General features: G+C 40.2%; 1 pseudogene; it reads right to left on the reverse strand.

Moving 5' to 3' along the window:
• Positions 1–8,828: 8,828 nt before the first annotated feature.
• Positions 8,829–9,860, reverse strand: LOC118060535 (germin-like protein subfamily 1 member 16; annotated as a pseudogene).

Raw genomic sequence — 9,860 nt, forward strand, 5'->3', positions numbered from 1 at the left:
AGAAGCCGGTCATTTGCTCATGTGACACAAAAAGTGGTGAAGAAATTTATTGAGAGAGATTTGATATGTCGGTATGGTCCCCCAGAACAGATTATAACTGATAATGCCCAGAATTTCAACGGCAAGATGATAATAGAGCTCTGCACTAAATGGAAAATCAAGCATTACAATTCTTCGCCATATAGACCAAAGATGAATGGGGCGGTAGAAGCTGCTAACAAGAATGTCAAAAAGATTGTTCAGAAGATGGTAGTCACCTATAAGGATTGGCATGAGATGTTACCATTTGCCCTTATGCATATCGCACCGCAGTTCGAACCTCAACAGGGACTACCCATATTCTTTGGTATACGGTATGGAGGCAGTTGATGCCTTTGGAAGTGGAAATCCCATCGTTAAGAGTGTTAATAGATTCTGAGATAGAAGAGGCCGAGTGGGCCAGAGTGAGATACGAGCAATTGAACTTGATCAGTGAGAAGAGGATGGCCGCAATATGTCATCACCAACTTTACCAGAAACGAATGGCTAAGGCGTATGATAAGAATGTTAGACCGCGTATGTTTCAAGAAGGGGATCTAGTATTGAAGAAAATATTGTCATTACCAGGAGATGATCGAAGAAATGGGCACCAAATTATGAGGGTCCTTATGTAGTAACAAAGGCATTCTCAGGAGGAGCGTTGAAGTTAGCTAGAATGGATGGAGAAGATCTAGCTCGGCCTGTGAATTCTGACTCTGTAAAAAGATATTACGCTTGATGTAGTTCCCTAAATTAATAAGCAAAGTTTGGCCATTGATTTCTTTCCTTTTGTGCATTGATCTCACAACAATCATTTTTGCATTAATCCCAACAGTGCATCTCCTCACTCATTTAAAAAGTTTAGCATCGACTGAACGAATTTCTTCTCTATATAAAAGCTCAAACTAGGATCACACCTCTACACTGGGGGCAATACAAGATGTTTTATGAAAAGTTTTTACGGAAGCCTATAGATTTGAAAACCAAGCTAAAGCATTTGACAAAGCAATACATAAAAGCAAGAACAAGTCTTACATTTTGAGAAAAGGGGCTACTTGAGAAAGTCAAATACTTTTTCTCAAGAATATGATAAGAAAAAAGGCAACACGAGAGATGAATCCGGCATACGACTTCAAAAGCACGCTCATTTACGAGGAAGTCTCATGAACTAGAAAAGAGGATGGGGGCCTATGTTTTCAAAACCAGGTACGAATGCATGCATTGCATCTAATCATAAAGTCATTGCACGTATGTTTTTTTTATCGTTACAGGAGGAGATCTTAGTGCATTCCAACGAGATTGTGGACGAAGAAAGAATCATTGAGTTGAGTCTAGAACAGAAAGAAGAGAAGATAATATTTTTCAGACCCTGCCAGCAGGAAGAACGACATCGATAGCAATTGGTAAAAGGGAATCGTCAGATGAGATTCCAAGTTGTTTGGTTAAAAGAGATCGCAAGAAGGGATCTCGTTTTTTCGATGAAGATCGCCAGAAGGGACTTCATATTTCAGCTTTGAATAAAAGGGAATCGCCAGATGGGATTCCATGTTGTTTGAGATCGCCAGAAGGGATCTCGTGTTTCACTATTTGGAGGTCGCCAGATGGGATCTCGTATTTCATGTTGGTTAAAAGGAATCGCCAGATAGGATTCCAGGTTGCTTGAGATCGCCAGAAGAGATCTCGTGTTTCACTATTATAGAGGTCGCCAGATGGGACCTCACACTTTGTTGGTTAAAAGGAATCGCCAGATGGGATTCCAGGTTGCTTGAGATCGCCAGAAGGGATCTCATGTTTCACTATTGTGGAGGTCGCCAGATGGGACCTCACACTTAACGTTGGTTAAAAGGAGTCGCCAGATGGGATTCCAGGTTGTTTTGAGATCGCCAAGAAGGGATCTCGTGTTTCACTATTGTGGAGGTCGCCAGATGGGACCTCACACTTCACGTTGGTTAAAAGGAATCGCCAGATGGGATTCCAGGTTGTTTGAGATCGCCAGAAGGGATCTCGTGTTTCACTATTGTGGAGGTCGCCAGATGGGACCTCACACTTAATGTTGGTTAAAAGGAATCGCCAGATGGGATTCCAGGTTGTTTGAAATCGCCAGAAGGGGTTTCGCGTTTCACTATTTTTGGGAGGTCGCCAGATGGGACCTCATACTTCATGTTTGTTAATAGGAATCCCAGATGGGATTATAAGTTCGATTAAAGGAGATCGCCAGAAGGGATCTCGCATTTCGATATTTTTCAAAAAGGGGTCGCCAGAAGGGACCTCATATTTCATTTTTGTTAAAGGGAATTTCCAGATGGGATTCCGATGGCCGAAGAGGATTGTTGTAAAGAAAGAGTTTCAGATCGATCAAGCTTCGACCAGATCAGTTTTCGGGAGTTTAGTTGGGACTATCTTTATAAAACTTACTGCGCAAAACCTTCGCTCCGTAAGCTCTATAAAGAGGGGGCATCTGTTGTAACCCATTTTTGGGTCCCCGCAAAAAAAATAAAATAAATAGCCAAAGAAGGTTAGAAAAATGACAAGAGGCAGAAGCGCTCGGAAAATGGTCAGAAAATTGGTCAAGGAGTATAAAGATTGGATTTTTGACAATATATTCGGAAGGATGAGAACCCTATTGAGAAGGAAATTTTGAATTTTGAGGAGAGAAGCCCAAATTTGGATGTTTATGGGTTTAATTGATTTTTATTGGATTTATAGGGATTTGATTGCAAGAAAATTGATTTTTTAAGTCAATTTGGGCTTTAAAATTGAAGAAAATTAAAGTTCTGGGGCCAAATTAATGATTTTTAGGAATTTATTAAGTCAAATCAGGGGCTTAATTGCATAAATATTGAAAGTTTAATGGCCAATTAGGGGTTTAATTGTGAAAATCCGAAAACCAGGGACCAATTTGGAAAAAGGCGCAAAGATAGGGGGGGCTGTTTGGAGTTGATTGAGGGGCCTAATTGAAGAAATTGGAAGTTTATTGAATCAATTGAGGGCTTAAATTGCATAATTTAAGAGGCCAAGGACCAAAGTGGAAAAAGGCGGCCAACTTGGCGGACAAGACCGAAATTGTCAGGGACGCAATTGAAAGGAAACAAAAATAATTGGGGGACTGATGTGAACGTTGGCGCATTTCTGGCGCCAAATTTAAATGAAAACGGCGCGTTTTCTCCAAAACGACGCCGTTTCATGCGTTTTTTTTTTTTTTTTTTTTTTTTTTTTTAAAAAAAAAAAAAAAAAAAGACCAAACGGTGCCGTTTTGAACGGCACTGTTTCTCTTCTTCTTCCCCCCCGCAGGCAAGCAGAGGAGAGGAAAACCGGGGTTTTTTTGTCCCCGCCTCTCTCTCCTCACGTGCCATGGCCCGAACGCCCCACACTTTGGGACCCCGAAGCCGAAGCCGCTGGCCGACCCACCGCCCGCGCCACCGAACCCGAGAGAAGCACCTTGGCAAGCGGGCTGCCGACCAGCCGACCCCGAAAGCAACGCCTTGTTCCCCCATGCATGCCCGATATTGCCTATAAATAGAAGGAGAAGCAGAGTGAGAAGGAGAGGGGAGGACCAAAGAGAGGACCGCAAAGAAAGAGAAGAACCGAAACAGTGAGAGAGAGAGAGAGAGACCGAAAGAGAGAGAAACCAACCGAACTCAAAGAAACCCACCGAAAAACCCAAAAGTTTGAGAAGCTTGGGATAGTTGAAACTGAGAGGGAACTCAAGAAGCTGAAACAGAAGGAACGAACCGGTTGAACGACGACGAACCGTTAGAAAACAGCCGCAGCGCCGCCCTGGAGCCGCCGTCCGTGAAGCCACGACACTGCAGCACCGTCAGCAAGCCATCGTCTCCGCCGCGCGCCAGGTACGTCCTCCTCCCCCTGCACACTTTTCTTGTTAATCGGGCGCAAGTTTTGGCCTCCTGCATGCAGAATCGTTTCTGCATGCAGGAGGTGGGGGGAAAATAATTCCCCCCCCGTTTCATTTCTTCTTTTTTTTGTTGGGCCAGACAGTGTCTGGCCCAATGATATGGGTCTGGGCCGGTCCGGCCCAGACCAAAGTAGGTTGCTGTTGGGCCGAGTCCGGCCCAACAATTTTTGGGCTGGAGTCCGGCCCAGTTAATTGGGCCGGCCCAGCCCATTTAATATATTAATATTATATTATATTATATATATTATTATATTATGCATGTGTGTGTATATATGTATATTTTTTTTTTTCTTTCTCATAAAAATAAAAAAATAAAAAATAAAAATTTCTGAAAAGTAAAAAAAAAATATATTGTTGTTTTTGGTATATATTGATTTTTTTTTATACTATGGGGATATAATTTCAGTATTTAAAAACACCTGTTTTCGTAAAAAAAAAATAAAGAGTTTATAAAAAAAAATGTTTCGTTTTCATGCATACGGCCAATACACTAGCATGTTTTGAATGTTCTTTTTTATATATAAAAAAAAAATATTGGAAGTTTTGAAAATGTGTTTTCGCATAGATTTCTTAAACACAAAATCATTTTCTTGCATTTGTGGATTTTACAAACCTGTTTTGTAAAACTCCAAAGGGTATTGGCCAATATTCCAAAAACTATAAAAAATCTTATTTTTGGGAGGAGAAGTTGTGGTTATTGTTCACCGCTAATGTTTTGGATGAAGAAATCCTTAAAAGGACGAACATCCAAAATATTATCGGGAGTAATAAATCAACGCGCATGTTTGAAAGAAGCTTTGGTTGCGATCGAGAACATTTCAAAAATTTTTAATTTTTTTTTCTCCACGGTTTACGAGTCGTGAAAAGTAATTGTTTTTTTTAAGAATTGTGAAATTTCTTCATTCTTTTATTCTCTTATCCTTGCGATTTACGAGTTGACGGGATTAGAAAACACCAACACCAATAGCACTATAAAGCAAACCAAAACCACCAGAAGCAGCTTACCTTAGGTAGGGCGCGTATTAGGGGTGCTAGTACTTCCCTTTACGCAACCAGTCCTTGCTTAGAATCTCTGAAAGACCAGTTAGGGTTCTAGTGACCATATACTAGGTGGCGACTCCAAAGAACAAATCATCAGAACACAACGAAAATCGCCAACCGATGTCGTGCCTTTTATAATTTTTTTGATGGGGGTGTGACATGTTTGTTGATATGGCAGCTATGAGAAAGGGTAATAGAATATATGACGCTGAAAACTGAGAAGATTGTTCTCTCAAGAAGTGTGATTTTTAGTGAAGATAGAGCATGGAATTGGAAAGGAAATCTGATGAACCAAATCCACTTGTCCTTCAATCATGAAGGAGGTGAAGTTGAAGGTGAAAATTCTAAGGAACACTCTGCTGCAGTTCAACCCGATAATGTTGAACATTGCTATCAAAATTCTACAGTTGGAGAGTTAGCTGAGAAAATTGATAGTGATAACATTCAACAATCTTCACCTAGCTCTACTCCAGTAAAATTGAAAACCTTGGAAGACATATATGCAAGGTGTCACATGTGCATCATAGAACCTGAGAACTATCAAGAAGCTTTTGGAGATAAAGCCTGGCAGGAGGCTATGAAGAAAGAATTGGAAGTGATAGAGAAGAACAATACTTGGGAATTGGTGGAGAGACTAAGTAATAAATCTGTGATAGGAGTGAAATGGGTGTACAAAACCAAGCTTCATCTTGATGGAACAGTTCAAAAACACAAGGCTCGCCTTGTAGCAAAGGTATATGCACAGAAATCTGGAATTGATTACAATGAAACCTTTACACCAGTAGCAAGGTTAGACACAATTCAAACTCTAATTGCACTTGCAGCATAAAAAGGGTGGAAGCTGTTTTAATTGGATGTCAAGTCAGCATTCCTAAATGGTGTGCTTAAAGAAGAAGTGTATGTTGAGCAGCCTGAAGGGTTTAAAGTAAAGAATGCAGGACACAAAGTTTACAAACTAAGGAAGGCCTTATATGGACTAAAGCAGGCACCGAGGGCCTGGTACAGTGAAATTGATGCATATCTTTCTATGTGCAAATTCAAAAGGAGCACAAATGAGGCTACTTTGTATACAAGGTCTGATCAAGAAGGTAACTTAATCATTGTTTCAATCTATGTTGATGACATTGTATATACTGGCAGTAGTGAAAGGATGCTTAGTGAATTCAAAAGAGAAAAGATGCAGAGATATGAGATGTCTGATCTTGGACTTCTTCATCATTTTCTGGGCATGGGAATACTGCAAACTGATCAAAGAGTATTCATCCATCAAAGCAAGTATGCAAAGTCCTTGCTTAGGAAGTTTGGGCTTGAGGACTGCAAACCAGTCTCTATTCCTTTGGCCACTGGTGAGAAATTGAAGAAGGTGGATGGGAGTGAGTTGGCTGATGAAGGACTTTATAGAAAAATAGTAGGAAGTTTACTATACTTGACAGCAACAAGACCTGATCTGATGTATACTGCAAGCTTATTGTCACAGTTCATGACTGGACCTACCAAAATTCACATGGGAGCTACAAAGAGAGTCCTAAGATATGTGCAAGGAACTCTTAGCTATGGAATTGAATATGTAAGGGACCAATCAGCAACTCTTATTGGATTTTGTGATGCAGATTGGGCAGGAAGTGAAGATGACAGTAGGAGCACCTCTGGTTATGCATTCAGTTTTGGAAGTCGAGCATTCTCTTGGGCTTCTGTAAAACAGAACACAGTGGCATTATCAACTGCAGAAGTTGAGTATGTCTCAGCATTTGAAGCAACAGCTCAGGCAATTTGGTTGAGATTTGTTTTTGATGATTTTGGTGAAATGCAAGCCGAAGCCACAACCTTGTTCAATGATAACATGTCAGCAATTTTAATGGCTAAAAATCCTGTCTTTCATCAAAGAACTAGACATATAAATAGGAAATATCATTTCATAAGAGAGGCTCTGCAAGAGGGAGTAATAAATATGAAATTTTACAGAAGTAAAGAACAACTTGCAGACATCTTCACAAAAGCATTGGCTAAAGACAGATTCAAGCAATTAAGATTGAATCTTGGAGTTAAACTAGTAAGCAGCTTAGGAGAGGTTGTTGGAAGTTAAGCTGATTACTTGTTGTTAAAGCTTTAGAAGTAAATCATGTGGTTATAACGAGAAGAATGAAGAATGGATGAAAGAAGAAGATTATGTTGCAAAGCAGTTACAGCAGTTAAAAAACAGTTAAAGTAGTTATAGCTGTTATAACTGTTTTTTCTGTTACAAACCGTTTCTTACATGTATAAGAATCGTAGCCCTCACCTAATGAATGGTTAAGATGAATTGATCAAGAATTTTGTTGTTAATTACATGTAATATGTATATATGCAGGGTTCTGCATATATGAAACAATAAAAAAAAAAGAGAGAGAAGAAAATACATAATTCTCTTCTCATCTTCTCTGCAAAACTCTTCTACAAACATTTTTTTTAATCATCAGAAAATCTACAGTTCTTTCTATCGTAAAATCAAAGATAGAAAAGAAGAGGACAATTATTTTGGGCTTAAAGTCAGATAGCAATAGCAAAAAAATGCTCATGCAGTTTCTCCGGACATTTGTCAGTCCAGGGGATAATGTGCTTGCTTTACATGTTCAAGAACCATCCGCTACTTTTGACCCGAATACATTCCTTATCCATGAAGAGACCTGTAAGGCCAAACAGGTATACAATTTTGACATTACAAGAATATCTGAGGATTATTTGTCTCTACTCTAACTGGTTATTCTACGAAGGTGGATTTCCTAGCTAAAGTTGCTCCGGGGACAGTTACATTTCAGAACTACGCCATCAAGCGCGCGTCAACCATGCGACAATCCTTGCGGTTGGATGCAGCCTTTCAGGGTATTCAAGCTGACATTCTCTTCACCTGTGTCTCACTCCTATGGTTTTTGTATTGCAGGCTTAAACAAACAGTAGTCAATGAATACCTAAAAGGGTTGCCCCCAACTTGCAGCTTTCTGGTGATGGATATGTTTGGGAGAATCGTACTCCAGAGGCAAGGGACCTCTCAACAAGGCTCTAACCATTCGCTCCTTCGACATCCTCTATCATCTTCATCAGAAAAGAGTCACTTTCATAAAAAGAGAACGGCCTCTCGGTTACAAAATCGTTGACTGTACCATCTCCCTCAACAGCATCATCAATGCAGCAAAATGATATTACAGGTAGAAAAAATATCAGGAATACAGTCCATCAATGCTGATTGGAGAAGGTTGATGTTTACTCCTATGGGGTTGTTCTCCTAGAACTTATCACTGGGAAAGAGGCTATCCAAACAAACCAGGTGAATCACGGAAGCTCGGTTTTATGGGTAAGAAAAGAAATACTTTGGATTTGAATGAATTCAGAACCAGAATGAAGACTAGGCTGTTTTGTCTCCTTGACTTGCAGGCAAGGTCTTTACTTTGCTCCGGCCTATGGGAAAGTCTCATTGATCCCCACCTGAATGGAGAGTACATGAAAGAAGAGATGGAAATCATGATTTCTGTAGCACGTCTTTGCCTTGCACACTCATCTTCTAGGAGGCCAACGATGAAAACGGTGAACTTTCTTATTTCTCTCCATATAAATAAATTACATTTAGATTTTGAAGCTCAACTTTATGTCCTAAACTCTACCTTCATCATTCTTTGTTCGAGATCGAGGCTGGATTTCTTTTTTAATTGGTGATGGTATAGATTTTGACTCTTGATTACTCGGGAAAAAAAACTTGTGATACCTTTCTTCTTTTTTTTGGGAAACCAAGGTACGTACGTAGATTAAAAAGCTCCAAGAGGAAAGAACCTCGGAGAAGGAAAGAAAGTGACAACATACAATCAAAAAAGACAAACTTGGTACATGATGCAAAGAAGTTGGCAGCTTTCCATCTTAAGTTAATCAAAATACAGAGCGGACGTGGATAATCCAAAAGGGAAACCTCAACTGAAGAGCATAAACCCTTCAGCAACACGACACTTGACAGAGAAATTATTGGCTTAACAAAACAGGTGGAGAACGTTCCAAAAAAACAGAGACTCTAAAAGGGGAAGGCGTAGAGCACTTCTTTATTATCGCATATCAACTATGCGAATATGGGAAATTTAAATAGTATTTTATGTAGGGTTCACCCATTCTTGACTCTGGAGATCCTCCACAAGTTTTTTATCCAAATGGAATGCTGTGGTGAGAACTTCAGGATAAAGAGGCCAATTGGCTCCAAAGATTGCATTTGCTACCCGTGTTTACTCCTGGATTTTGGCTTGTTAATGCAGCAATAGCAACGGCAGGGGTCTTTCCAATATTCAATTGAAAGTGAATGAGGCCGAATGGGAATACGAAGAGATCTCCTGGTTTTAGGATTTTGGTAAAGAGACGATGATCAGGATTTGAGGTGACAAAGCCAGCGTAAAGAGTGCCTTCCAAAACCAGCAGAACCTCCGATCCTCTGGGGTGATAATGTGGAGGGTTTAGGCCACCGTTTGGCGCCAAGTCTATCCGTGCTAAAGACACGCCAAGAGTGTTAAGCCCCGGCATTAGATCGGCTGAAATGATATTAACACGTGCTCCAAGTTGATTTGATGTGTTTCCAGGAACATCAAGCCCCGAGTACGAGAAATCATCAGGAGTGGCGAGGCTTGGATTCTTACACAATTTTCCATTAACAAGAACTGCAGACACAAGCAAAATGTAATTAGTTGGAATGCGAATTCAAAATGAAATCATATAGTAGTTCGTTATTCGGAAATATCACAGTCTTGAAAGTACCAGCAGAATTAGCATCATCTATTGCCACGCAGAAGTCTTGGAGGGGGCTGGGGTCATAGGCAGTGACAGATGAGGAAGCCAGAGCCAGGAGAATAAAAGCTGCTATCAAATTAGCAACTTTCACCAT

This window comes from Populus alba, chromosome 4 (assembly GCF_005239225.2).
Source record: "Populus alba chromosome 4, ASM523922v2, whole genome shotgun sequence".
Taxonomy (NCBI): domain Eukaryota; kingdom Viridiplantae; phylum Streptophyta; class Magnoliopsida; order Malpighiales; family Salicaceae; genus Populus; species Populus alba.